This window comes from Falco punctatus, assembly GCF_963210335.1.
Source record: "Falco punctatus genome assembly, chromosome: 3".
Taxonomy (NCBI): Eukaryota; Metazoa; Chordata; class Aves; order Falconiformes; family Falconidae; genus Falco; species Falco punctatus.
Genome location: NC_137582.1, coordinates 53021573 through 53034115, shown reverse-complemented (window position 1 = coordinate 53034115; position 12543 = coordinate 53021573).

The following is a 12543-nucleotide window of genomic DNA, read 5'->3' as shown; positions in this document are numbered from 1 at the left end:
TTTGACACACTGCAATGAAAAGGAATACGCTGCTCAGCCTGGTTACAGCTCTGCAGCCACCGAGAGTCATCCCGGGGGAGCACTGCCTTCCCTTACTGGTCTTATCACCCGGTAATGCCAGAGCAGAGCCTCCAGCAGGGAGCGACCCCCTGCCCCCCTTGCCTTCACTCTTCCTCCTCTCAACTTGGCAGGAGTTTAACCTCAGGGAACTCCGCCGGCGTGCTGGGCTTCTACAGGCGGTGACTCAAGCTACAGGGGCAGAGAGGAAAAGATGTCCCAGCATCCCAGTTCACTGTGCGGTGGTTTCTGTATGATGGTCACCCTAAGTCAAAAGGAACAACTGAGCAGTGACACCTTTAGAAAAGAGAACCGGTACGGATATAATGGTTTTAACAGCAAAAATTAAGAAGGGATCCAGAAAAAAAAAATTACACAGAACAGCAGAAGATGTCCCCTCACTCAGAAAGCTAACGGTCTTGTTATGTGCTATGCAACACAGTATATTTTCCACCCCTTTTCTCTCTCCTTGCTTTGTAGGTTTTCTGCAGAAAGCTGTTTTTCTTCTATCAGTGCTTCTTTCTTTTGTGGTCCACCCTTTCCATCCCACTATGCTGGAAGAGTCATAAGAGGAGACTAGACTTGACCTAGGGTCAAGACTAGAGCCTATTTGCCATGAAGGCGCTATTATGTTTGCTTCATCAGGCTCCACTTGGTAGTTTCCTCAGCATCTAGGCAAGGGCACCACCAGAGGGTCCAGGAATTCCTTTTTCTTCTGAGCAGAGCTCAGCCTGGGATGAGAGGCAAGTGTAATTCTAATGGGAATTGCTATGTTAATCACAGCAGTCATATAGGGAAATGTATGTAATTATGAGGTCAGAGACAAATTAGTCACCTTGTCATAACTGGATATTCTGACAAATAGCAAGGCTGCCATAGTCCTAGCAGTTTAGTTTTCATGGGTGCAAAGAATTCAGGTTTGGTAACTCTGGTCAAAGATGGAGTTTAGATCACAGATGACTAATCACAAAAACAGTAGGATGTCTGTAAGAGTGAAAAGAGAATGCTCTCTATTTTTGAAGGGTATTTTTCTTCCTTACAAAATGATTTCAGGTAAAGTGTCCTACCTGGTCTTAGGCAAAACCTTTTTTTCCCCAAAAAAAGCAGATTGCTCATGGGGGCAACATTCAAAAGCAGAGGCTGTGCGTATCACCACTCAGAAGTACGTGCCGGTCCCCTGCTTTCCACCATCTCCACATGGTGAGCTCTCCCAGGCCCTTACTTCTGGAGGAGTCCCTGGGCACTGCCGTCATGAAGTCAGTGCTACCTGTTCAGATTGAAATCCAAAAAACCTGTGTCTCCGAGCTGAAGATCCAAATGGACTCAGATGGGAAGGAAAGAAAGGGAGTGACCTCCTGTCGTCATCCAGGTTGCTGTGCCAAAACACAAGAGCCACAAGAGCAGAAAACACCTCCAGCAGCTTGCTGCTAAGGACGAAGAGAAATCAAAACTGATTGTTTGAGTCTGAAAGAGACCCATAACATACAAGGCAAAAATCTCTTCTGGGGTAGGAATTGCAAAGTGAATGTTTGCCTTGTGTTTGATCAGCTGAATTAGCACATCCCAGCTAGAGGAGTTCCATTTTTGGACTCACTGCTCTAGGCACCGGCTACACTGCTGTGGCCACTGAACTAAAACCGATCTTAGCAAACAGTGTCCCGTCTGAAAATTGCACCATTACCTCCAAAGAAAACTTACATGCAAGGCTAAGGCAGAGTGGGGTGACAGGGGAATAACACAAGCTCTTCAGAAAAAAGGACAATGAGTATTCATTCCTTCTAAAATTTCAAACAAAAAAACGCCAAACCCAGTGTCTTCTTCTCAAGGGGCTCTGTAAAGCACGATGTTCATCAAACACAGGGCCTTGAGCAAGCACATGGGCAGCACGTTTAGTGTCAGCTACAGTTTAAAACACAGAGACTGCCCCAGAAAATATTATTTCAGCCTTGTTTTTTCTTGAGTTACTGCTTCCCTGGGAGACTCAAGCATAAAAGACAGAAAATACCAGTCCCCTGAAAAAAGCAGGTATATTGAACTGCCCACAGAATTGCTTTTCTATATATTACTGCTTTCTGTTTCTGTATTGTATTTGCATGACAGTCTGTGTCTGTCACCTCCTGAAAGTGTATCCTTTTGTTTACCTCTCTCCACACATTCTTCCCTTCTGTTCTTTTTGCAGCTCTAGTTTCTTACCATCCCTCCATGCCAATCCTAACTTTTACTTCCTTTTTAGCCAGGGAATTCTTCTCCTCCCCTTCCCTATCCTTATTAAATTCTCAGCTCACATTCCTTCCTCCCCCTTGGCCCCAGGGATGTGTCCCGGCACAGCTCTGCCCTTCTTTCTGCCTCCTCTTCCTTGCATGGTTCAACTCGGTGCAGCTTTTCTGCTTAAAATAATGTAAACTGGTTTCCCACATGAAGAGGTCTTTGCTCCTCGTGCTTCTGTGAATGCACACGCTGTGCACGACCATCCCCTCCTCCCAGCTGACAGACTACATCTCCTTCCCAGACTCCCTTTCTGTCTGCATCCCTGACACTGGCCAGCTAGGATGTTTCCTGATTTTTCCTTGCCTTTTTCACTGGTTCCCTCTCAAACCTCACTCTAAGCAATTTCTGCCAGAGGTTCACCCTTATCATTTAATAATTATCTTGAACACTCACATTTTTTTCTTCTTCTACTTTCTAAAGCTGCTTGACTACTTTTGCTTGAGGGACTGGAACTGTGCTGGCTGGGAAAAGAGAAAAAGCAACAGGGAATTTCTCAATGAAGGAGGCAAATGGGTGACCTCTGAAACATCTGAACTATCTAAACCGCTTTATACACTCTTTCCTGCTTTGTCCCAAAGTAAACCATTCAGAAGGACTAGGGTAGGGACTTGAATTTCTGAGATCCCCCTAAGAGCGGAGACCCCCGGGGTACCCTAGTTGGCAGAGCCACCCCGGGTGCAGAGGCTGAGCATGGAAAGGAAAGGCTAGTTCTTCAGGACCCTGAGGGCAACAGATCTGTGGAGGGGTGAGGGTGGGGTAGGAGCACGGCAGCTAAAAATCAGCTCTTAAATAAGTAACTGAAATGTATAATTACACAAGCACACTGAATAGAGGTTTCTGTTAATCTGTGATCCGATAATCTTCTTTTGTTGCCACTTAGCAACAGAATTACAAACCCAGGATGGGAAGCCAGGGTGACTTAAAATTCCTCTCTTTGCTAAGCAGAGAGAAGAAAAGGTCCCTCTCTGGGCAGGCACAACAGTTTTTCCAGGTACTGGCTCGATCGTGTCGTTCAGCACTATTATGCAGACGTCTGAATTTCAAGTGAATGGCCCAAAGTCCAGCTCAGCTGGGCAAATAAAATTGTTTAGAAGCATTAGCAAACTTTACTCACAGAAACACAGGATTAATCCAAACAAATAGGTCCACGGACTGCATTAAGATCATATGCCATAAGCAGGAGGAATGTGGAAGAAGGGACCAGTGGGCCAAAACTGCTGCACTGGAAATTACTCTTAACTGGTGGGTAAGAACAACAGTCATCACACCATTTGGGGCATCCATAGTGCCACAGAGATGCTCAGAGAATAGTGCAGGAGGGTGTTACCCTACTGCAATGATCCCAGCCCAGAGCCACTGGCCTTCACCATCCTGTCTCTGAGGGACACTGCACCTGACAGAGTGCCAGCCTACCTCAGCCCTGTCCTAGGTTCAGCTATTTTCATGATCACAAAAAGTGTCAGATTTAGATGCCTACCACCATGCTCTTTACATCTCAGCCTCTTTTTTCCATCTCCTTCTTACCTTTTTTTCTTTCTTCTTCTTCTTCCCTTTTTTCCTTTTCCTGTGCTTCTTAACTAAAGCGTCTGGAGCAGCCAAACCATCATCTTTTGCAATGTTGCTATGAATCTGGGGGCAGAGAGGCAGTTAAAAGACATGCTATATGTTGCTTGACAGCTAGGCTCAGCCACATCTTGGAACAGGTGGTAGGACTGCACACCCTTCTTGCCATGCAGCAGATTCTCCCCCACAGTCCAGCTTGGATGCCTTTTTATTTGCAGGTGTCATGATCTTCAGAGACAAGACTCCAGCAGCAACAGCTTCCTCCCACCTTAAGCAATTTGTTCCCCAGGCTGTGGAAGGAATGGACTCCCATCCCAGCAGTGCTGCCCAGCTGCAGAGGAGAGAGGGGAGGTATTCCAGCCAAAGGGCAACAGACCCAAGGGTGCTGTTAAAACCAGTGTTTAATTTAATATTTACATTTTAAAAGGATTAACTTTGCTTTGCTGTGTTTGGTTATCTTCAGCCAAGGACATGGGGTTTTCTGATTTTTACAGTAAGGTTTTGCTCTGACACTGAGCAGTTAAGACCTGTCTATGCCAGACCCATGAACCCCGTTTAACAGAGTCACTTTGTACCACGACATGACTCTGCTCCAAGTTGCTGGAGCCATTCATTCCTAGGCCAAACCAACTGTGGTGGCATGGCTCTGGCCAAGGGGGCTGCAGAGCTCCACCACCACTGGGTGCCCTGCCATGGGCCACAGGACAAGGTCCCCTCGGGAAGGAGCTGATAGGCAGGTGAAGGGGAAATACAGAATAGGGCATTCTGCTACCTCTCCTGTACTTTTTTGGGTGGTTGGGTGAAAGGAACAGCCAGGGGAGGTCTGGCTTTCAAAAGAGTCCAGGGGGTGGTTTCTCAAAGCAATTACACCTGTGTTGGTAGATGCTACTAGAGTACTTACGGACCTCTGTGGGAGGTAAACCCACCATCTACAAGCCAGGTGTGTGTATGCAGCATGCAGTTGTGCATCCCACTTCAGGCAAAGCCAGGGGGAAAAGTCTCATAAGTCACGTATAGCTCAGTGTTTTCATGCACTGAGTTTCTCCTGCATGCCAGCCCTGTATTTAAAAAAAAAAAACTGCCTGACAGAGTGTGACTAGCAAGTACACACTTTGCCTGCTAGTTACAGCCTTCTTCACGTAACATTACAAAGAAGGACCAAAATTAGTATGTGTCCCTCTTTTTATGTGACTTTTCATATTTGCAGAGGAACTTCAATAGACTCATCAAGCTGATACTAATAACACAGCTACAATCTTGTCTATAGTCAAATATTCCCCAGATAACAGTCATGGGCTGAAGTTATTTGCTGGCTTTGCCCATCTCAGGCTATGCTTCTTTCATCATTTCTCAAAGACTAAAGCTCCTACTTGCTGAGTAACATCTTTAAAGGAAAAGCTAAAATTTACATTTTCCCTGTCACCAGGAGCTCAACAGCAAACGATGTCAAGCTTGTGGGAAATCATCAGTACAAAGTAGAACCCAATAGTGTAGAGAAGTCTAATACTGAGGACAGAGGAAACCTTCTAAATTGCATGAAGGAAAGCAGAACAAAGAAAATCATCCAGAGCACACAAGCCTTTTGTGCTCTGTTGGGGGAGAATGCTAATTAGCAAGAGTGGATAAGGATTTTGATCTGACATTCCAAAGCAATTTGAGGTATCCAACTGATCCTAAGGACTTCTTTATTTGGCCACACTTGAGAGTTAGCGGTAGTATGTGAACATACAGAGTGGTAACTATTCTGCTAGGTATGGGACAAGCTGCTACCCTCGGTGCCTTCTCTAACCTATATGAAAGGGGATTAAAATTCCTTTGAAACATGCTTTGATGGGAAAATCACAAAGCTGAAGAGGATTAAATTAATTTAGTCTACCAGTACATATTTCCCTAAGCTGGTTTCCAGTGGCTCCAATATTATGGGCTGTGGTGCAGTTTCAGGAGGATGTGGGATGCTGTGCGTTGCATCATGTAGTACTGAAGGGACTGTAGTGCTGCCCTATAAACAGGGAAGGCACTACCAGGCAGATGCCTTTGGGCAGGAGACCTCATGCAGCCACCCAGATTAGCTCTGCATGAATGCTGGGGTGATGAGGAGCAGGAGCGGTCCATGAGCTCTGGTCTGAGAACTGCTGTTAGAAGGGTCAGTGCAACAATCACAGTTCATACCATAAGGATTCCAGATTTTCTTGGATTACTTTAGTCAAGTAACACTGAATTCCTCAGAGATCTGAAAAACCCAAACAGCCTCAGGAGGAAAAAAATGTCCCAAAATTTAAAACACAACCTAGACATGTTTTACTGCTACATTCTACAGCATAACCTGCATTATAGAATTTATAGATTTTAGAGCCAAGCAAGGAGAAGAGTTTAGATTAATTGCCTGAATATGAAGGACCTGTGGGCTTATACTGAAGTTAGGTCATTGGTGTATAGCATTCAGTGGACAAACTTCCAGCATCAAGGGATCCTTTGGACAGCTCTGCTATTAGCTTGAATTGCTGCGAGCAAGGAAAATGAGCCATCATAGAAAGTTGCTTGAGACCTCCATAGCCCATGACAGCACGCAGCGGGAATAATCCCGCAAGACCTCCATGCTCATCCAGCACTGTGGATCACTCCACTTTGCACACTGTTTTTTTGCACAATATTTAAAATCACTGTGTGGACTCTAGGTTTATAAACAAGCTGTTGGACTGAGGAACTCAAAACTTCCTACCTCTCTGACATGCATACAGGTATACATCTTTTCTCCTATCTATAGCAGAGATCTGACTGGCTGCTGTAAGCCAGCTACTGTTTCACCCCCTGGACACTACATACTGCATGAACACATAGAGGATCTGCTGGATAGGGTGGTTGTTTTTCTGCTTGATCTCATCCTAAACACACAGCAGGCCTCTGCTTTGTTATTGTTATTGAAAAAGCATCCTTGAATGCAGAGCAAGTCCTGAACAGTCCTATGACTGAACAGTTTCTCAGCAATGGTATGTTGGGTCTGTATACTATGCAGACCAAAAAAGAGAAACTGTATGTTCCCCAGGAAGAACATACACAGACACAGGGCAGGAATAGAACACACACCCCAACTGCAAAAAGCAGATTTCATAATAGCTGTGACTGTAGATACAGAGCAGCGGCACAATGGCCATACATACAGTTAAGTTGAAGTCTCAGCTGATATATATTTTATTTTTGTGCTACAAGAGTTGCTCTGATCCTATGTTCAGAGACAGAGAGCAAAGAAACTGCTATTTTTATCCACAGCAAATGTTGCACTAACTATTCACAAGCCTGCACTCTATAAACCTGAGCATGTTCCTGTGAAATGATCAGAATTCAGTCTCTCAGCTTGGCTGGCAGTAGGTAAAGGGAGTTATAACCACAAAGGCTTAATCAGGGAAAAGTATACATGTTGCCTTTGTTCATCCATCTAAAGCAGCAATTTGCGTTTGCAATTAATGTAAGGCAGACAGCACTTCATACAGAATGCATACTGGAGAGTTTGTGTATTTACATATGTGAAAACATACACAAGCTAGATATTCCCTTACAATATATCAGGACATGACTGCTAGTTAATCCCCTGTTGACTCATGTAGCCCACAGCATTTCAAAGTGTACAAGTTATTTTCATCCCATGAAGTAGAAAACTAGCTCAATTTACTGGCAATCTGGTGAGAAGCACTAGGAATCTCAGAACTACTCATACGTTATATAGCATGTCTCCACCATCTATTTCCCACCTTGCCCATGGAGTTAGCTTCACATCTACTACGGGTATAATCAGCAGCAGCTTTTGGCTCAGCTACACCAGTCTAAGAGTAGTGGCTGGTCTACAATAGCTGTTATCTCTTTTCTTCTGCTTATGCATCACGCTGCTGCTTCCGCAACATAGAAGTGTCCAGCCCTTCTTCATCAGTTTTTGTCCTTGAAATGTTGTAGTGTGCTTCATTCGTGTTCTTAAAAGTTGAGGAAGAGCAAAAAGACTAAAAAAAAAGGAAATCTGGATGTTACTGTACATAAAAATCATAATCTGCCCTGGCCCTGCCCTTTCCAGACACCTTTTTCTTTCTATCCCTCAAAAGATACAAGGCTGTTTCCTTCCAGATCCATTTTCATGCCTTACACGTTTGTTTTTGCCAGACCAGTGACACTGGTAAATGTGCTTGGAAGCTGATGCAAAAGTTCGGTGAAGCCCTCGGTAGATACAGGAACGCTGTTTATGAGATAAAATGATTAGTGCAGCATTTCCTCAGAGCTTTTGGCAGGAAGCAGGCGCCGGTTCAGTTCATAAAAAGAAAGGCATAGATGTGTGACTGTCACTGCAGCTGGCAAACCTCCCGCTCAACAGCGTGCCCTGTGGATTTTATTCCAGGGCAGATGGGGATCTCATCCCGAGGTGGGGCAGACGGGCAGGAGGGACAGAGGGGCTGGGCAGCCCAGGGAACATGACAGCGTGTAAAGGCACTCACACGCGGGCACTCTAATGACAGTTCACATACAGGCTGCATCCAGATGAGTCCATATGGTGATCTACATATACTGATCTCCACTAAAGAAAGAATTGAGTAATTTAAATGACATTATAAGGTAGTTAGCCATTAACCAATGGCTAATTTGGCCTTGTGCAAATTTGAAGAAGCTTTTGAAGAGACTACCCAGCTGGCCCTGCATGATGGAAAAACAGGCATTTCCACACATCTATTTGCATTCAGGTACCAGAATGAAGTGCCTTACACTCAGCATTTTACAATCTTGAACAGCAAGATGCTGAGCAAAGTACACAGCTGCAATAACTTTAGCAAATACATATATAACCTAAGACAAGATTATAATTTAACCCTACAGAATCTTTTTAATGGTCACAAAAGCTAGGGGAAGATTTTCATTGTCATGTCTACTATAATTATTCATTTGACATCTGCAGTCCACTGAGAATAAACTGAGAATTTATGGATATTCCCTTATAAAACATCATACACTGCCAAAAGACCCGAGTCAAGACCCTAAGAAAATCGCAGCCTCTGTTAAATGCTTTTTGCTATCAGAAACATTTGCATCATGTAGATTTACTGTGTACCTTTTACTGTAAGAAGGGGATGAGAAATAAATTTAAAACCCAAACTATCTAATCGTTTTGTTAACAAAGAAATTGACCTTTAAAGACATTGATCTTATGGCAAGTTCCAAGCATCTTTCAGCAATAGGAAAGGTTAAGACATCAGGGCTGGCACAAGGTTATCCAGTTAGCTTTGTGTATAGATTGATTTGGGGTCACTTGTCTAGACTGATGGATTAGTATGTAGGCATGAATATGTATTAAAGATGAAGAACAGAAGTTTGTTTTACAGGGATTACAGGGACTATGGGGGCAGCTACTGAAGTAGTACCTCGTAGTGATCAGTGCCCAGTGACCTTGGAGTTTAAGCACTTCAGACCAAAAGCCTGCTGCGATGAGCAGGTGCCAGGTGAATTCATACATTACAAATGCCCCAAAGCAACAATCACCTATTTAGATGTTTCTTCTTTTTGGGCTATGTCCCAGAATGCTTCTGGACATAACCTTGAAATGACCAAACTCTGAGATTTTACACCTGAAGGCCAACACATTCCATCTGTCTTCTAAATTTTTTGTTAACAGTGCACACTTTCTAATTTTCAGATTAACAGGATTTGATACAGATTACAAGATAAGGATGATTTTCTTATTTTTCTGTTTAATATCAGTGGTGTTACTGCCCATTAAAATAGCCAGTGTTAGTCCTATGAACAAAGAAATTTGAGAATGACTATTAAAACTAAACACAGACATACTCGTCATTGAAAATCAAAAGGGGCAGCAGGCTGACAAACACATGCATACCGCACACCTGAAATGACGCTATTCCTAAATGCAATTCTTTACAAATTGAAATTCAAGCTCAAACATGAACCTCGCTGAGCACATTTTTTAATTAGAAAAGTATTATCCCTGGTTCTGCAGAGAGGGAAAATGTTACATAATTAGCAAATAGTGAAATCAACAGAAAATCTCTCCCTGGCTTCAGCAGTACTTCCCTGAGCACTCGTTGATGTGCCAGAGCTCTGCCACAGCAACTCAGCTGGCAGGCACCGGGAGTAAAACTCAGAGAGCTCTTGACTCCAGTTCAGAAAATTCAAGCAAACTTCTTCAAGAGGTAAATCTCAGGTCTTTTTCTGTAAATCCCCATGGAATGTTACTCCAGAAAAGTGAGAGAGGGTGTCACATTCAGGTCTCTGTACTACAGAAAGGATTTTTTTCAGAGCTCAGGAATTCATTAATTCTTTGGAAAGTACTAGGGAAATCTATCCAGATTACTGAACAGTTTACTCATCTATCAGCCCCTTTCACTCCAGCGTCACGGAAGAAGCTTACAGGTTTTTATGGTCAAAGTCAGATATTCCAGCTTGTCTGAGCATTTTGTCGTGTAGCAGCAGTTGGCTTTCTAAATAAAATCAAATAGAGGGAAATAGAGCAGAGAATAAGGAGCTTATCTATGTAAAACAAGCGTAAGTGTGTGAGACTACGTGGAAGAGAGGGAAAAATACTGTAGTGCAGTTGGAAAAATCCTTGACACAAACAAGAGTATTAGCAGGACATGTTTGTTCTTGACCTGAACACTGTAATGCTTCCAAGCAGGGAACATGCTTTCATTAAAAATAGGCATTAATTCTAATTCCTTGGAGATGAACTTCAACTGATTTGGAATTCAGATAAGCCTTAAAGAATTTTCATATTTGAGGATTATCTAATTTTTTCCATAACTGGGGGACTCATACTTCTTGGCTTCCATAAGGCTGAGACGACTTTGCACACCAGGGACTTTGCCATCCTCTTCTCCCACCCCCTAACCACCCTGTAATGCTGGGCGATCACCCTCTCTTCTGGGTTTTGTGTCCCCTAGCCCCTAAACAGCTTTATGTTATCACTGCATTAGCTATGTAACCCTTCTGTTTCTTCCACACCAGGATTCCTAAATATCTCTTTCTGAGGAGTTTTCAGTGACTCTGTTTACTCTTTTCTTACAGTCAGGCTTTCATGCTATTGCTCTGTGCTAAGGCTTTGCGTTGCATTGCCTTCCTTGTGGCAGGCATCCTGCTAGGAGTCTCTGGGAGCTTCCCTGTTTCCTGCTCTTCATGGCAGGCTCCCTACTCCTACAGAAGTTCTAGGGTTTTCCCAGCCCGACTTACTCCTCAGTGCTCAGCTCCTTGTCACCTCACGTTTCCATATTTTTTAATCTGGGATAAGTTACTCAGCTGGTAAGCTTCAGACTCTCATTGCACAAAAATAGTTTAACAATAGACAGACAACAGTCAGTCAGCACTTACTGGTTGCTCAGCAGTTACCCATCGCCTTTCTCCTTTTCCGTCTCACAGTCGCATGTTTTGATTCTCCACCAAGGGGGAATCATTCTTCTTAGGCAGCTGTTTCAAATTCCTGAGCCCTCCTGTACATTTTATGGAAAACACTAGCATATTGTGCTAACAGGTTGAGGCTGATACCAGAAGGAGAAAGATCTAGCCAGCATTCGATTGACTAGGCTATAGTAATTTTAAATTAGGTTCACATGGGATGGAATTTGTGTAAATTCTAGATACTCCATGGCCTTCTAGATCAGAGATATAACAAAGACGACTTTTTTTTTTTTTTTTTTTTACCCTGTTTCTGAATCCACTTGTATCTTAGAACTTACAGAAATAATCTAGTTATCTGCAAAATGTGTGAATGGGGATTCACGAACACACAAAGTCTAATTTCCCTTTAGAACGGTGCTGCTGCCGATAGTCAAACGATCCCTATCTAGGCTATGTATGGGATGGTGAGAGTTGAAAAAAAGCAGCAAATGCAGGACAGGGGAAAAAAACCATGTTTGGGGTTAGAATTTTCCATGCGCCTTATTCACTTTAAAAAACAGCTGTCAAATGTTATAAAAGAGGAAAGTAAAACAGCTGAAAGGTACTATCCCTGTAGACCTGATTTTTCAGAAACCGTTACCTTGCGGGAAAACCTATGAAAAATAATTATTTTTTTAAGTCATTCTGCCACAGGAGAGCAACTTCACAAGCAGGCAGGTGCCAATATCACCACCTCCTTGGTATTGTTTCCTTGAAAAACAGCTGACAGCAAATGACAGGACAACCTACTTGCACTTCAATACAGATAATTCTCTTCCTGACATACAAAGCTTTGCAGCTTCAGAGAAATATTTACAAACACAGAGAGCAAAACAATGAAGACAAGTGTTGATGCACAAATCTAAGAGCAGTATTTACCTTTCCAAGACCTGAATACAACCCACAAACACGAGATTGCAGTGTGATCTGTAATGCTGGGCACTTGCATTGACTTTTATGTGCATGCAAAGTGAGTGTAGATTGCTACCTACGTATCAGCCTGCTTTGCTGTAAGTGCAAAGCGCACTTTGATCCCAGTTTAGGAGATGGCTGTAATATAGATTTTTTTTCAAAAACCAACTTTGCCTAAAGAGAACAACTGTATAAAGCAGCCTGAAGGCATGCAAGCCACTGGAGAATACCGTCCATGACTTCTCTCTAAGACCTTTATCATAATCCTATTCAAGTTAAGAGGCAAAATTCCTTTTTATTAGAATACTGTGAAATCAGCAAAATCTG